We start from the raw sequence: 1,603 nt of genomic DNA, 5'->3' as shown, positions 1-1,603 counted from the left end.
ACCATTAATGCATTTCACACATCAGTGTCACAGTGTTCAGCCTCACAGCAACCACAAGTGACCGTGGTATGGCAACTTGTACACCAGGGCTATAAGACCTAGAGGAATGTCTGAACAAAAACAATGAAAGACAGGCCTGAGGGCCGCGGATTAAAAGTCACCCGCCTTTGGATTGGTAACATTGCTTTCTGTCCACTGGGCCAGCTGATCTCTCTCTGTCTGTTGATATTATTGTTGTTAAGTGCCATCAGTCAAATTTTGTAAACAAACTAGTAGGGAAAAAACACAAACAAACAAAACAAAACCAAACCCCTATAACTAGATCAGGAAGCTGATGTATGAACAGAGAAGGGGAACACTGTATGGTTCAAAATCAGGAAAAGAGTGCATCAGGGATATATCATTTCTCCATACTTTTTCAGTTTATTTACAGAACAGATCATTTGGGAGCATGGACTTTATGAAGAAGAATGTGGTATCAGGATTAGAGGAAGACACATCAACAACCCACATTACGCAGGTGACAAACTGAGGAGGATTTTCAATATGAATTGGATCTCTACATTAAGGAAACAAGATTCTCACTCTTGGCCAATAAATTTTCCATCATGGTAAGTGGAAAAAAAGATTGAGGTTGTTAACAATTTCACCTTGCTTGGGTCCACAATCAACACCCTTGACACCACCAGTCAGGAAATCAAAAGATGAGTTGCACTGGGAAAATCTGCTATCAGCGACCTCTCCAGAGTGCTAAACAGCAACAATGTCAGTCTGGAGACTAAGGTGCGCCTGATCCAGACCATGGTCTTCTCAATTGCTTGCTATGCAGCTGAGAGCTGGAGAATAAATAAGAATGACAGAAAAACAATCGATGTCTGTGAGTTATGCTGGAGCAGAGATTTGAACATAACATGGACTGCTGAGAGAACAAACAGTGCTGTCCTGGAAAGGGTAAAATCAAGTTACTCTTTGGAGGCAAGGATCTTGAAATTCAGTCTCAAATACTTTGGGTATGTTGCTAGGAGGGACAAGTCCTTAGAGAGGGACATCATGCTTGGAAGGGTGGAGGGTCAGTGCAGGAGAGAAAGATCTTGGATGAGATGGATTGACACAATGACTGTGGCAATGGGGCCCGGTGTGTCAGAGATGGTGAGGTTGGCTCAGGGCAAGGTTCAGAGCCATTGTTCATAGGGTTAGGTTTAGGCAGATAGCAGTAACAATGATAATATTAACATAACAAAGGAAATCCTTGACATAGCAGTTACACACTGAGCTAGCTAACCAAAAGACAGCAGGAAGAGGTGGTCAGCTGCTTCTTTAAGAATTCTCCACCACAACAAGATAAAGGTAAACAATCCAATTGAAAAATGAGCACAGGATATGAACAGACATTTCATCAAAGAAGACATTCAGATGGCCAACAAGCACATGAAAAAGTTTCAAAATCCCTAGCTCTAAGAGAGATGCAAATAAAAACAACTATGAGATATAATTTCACCCCAGTAAGAATAGCAAAATTTAACAGAACAGCAAGCAACAAATGCTGGCGAGGTTGTGTAGAAACTGGAACACTTATTCACTGTTGGTAGAAGTGTAAAATGGT

The sequence above is a fragment of the Elephantulus edwardii genome, unplaced genomic scaffold (assembly GCF_000299155.1).
Source record: "Elephantulus edwardii isolate Elephantulus edwardi_28Jun2011 unplaced genomic scaffold, EleEdw1.0 scaffold00004, whole genome shotgun sequence".
NCBI classification, from domain to species: domain Eukaryota; kingdom Metazoa; phylum Chordata; class Mammalia; order Macroscelidea; family Macroscelididae; genus Elephantulus; species Elephantulus edwardii.
The sequence above is the reverse complement of the archived record's forward strand: the minus strand, read 5'-3'. Positions refer to the sequence as shown.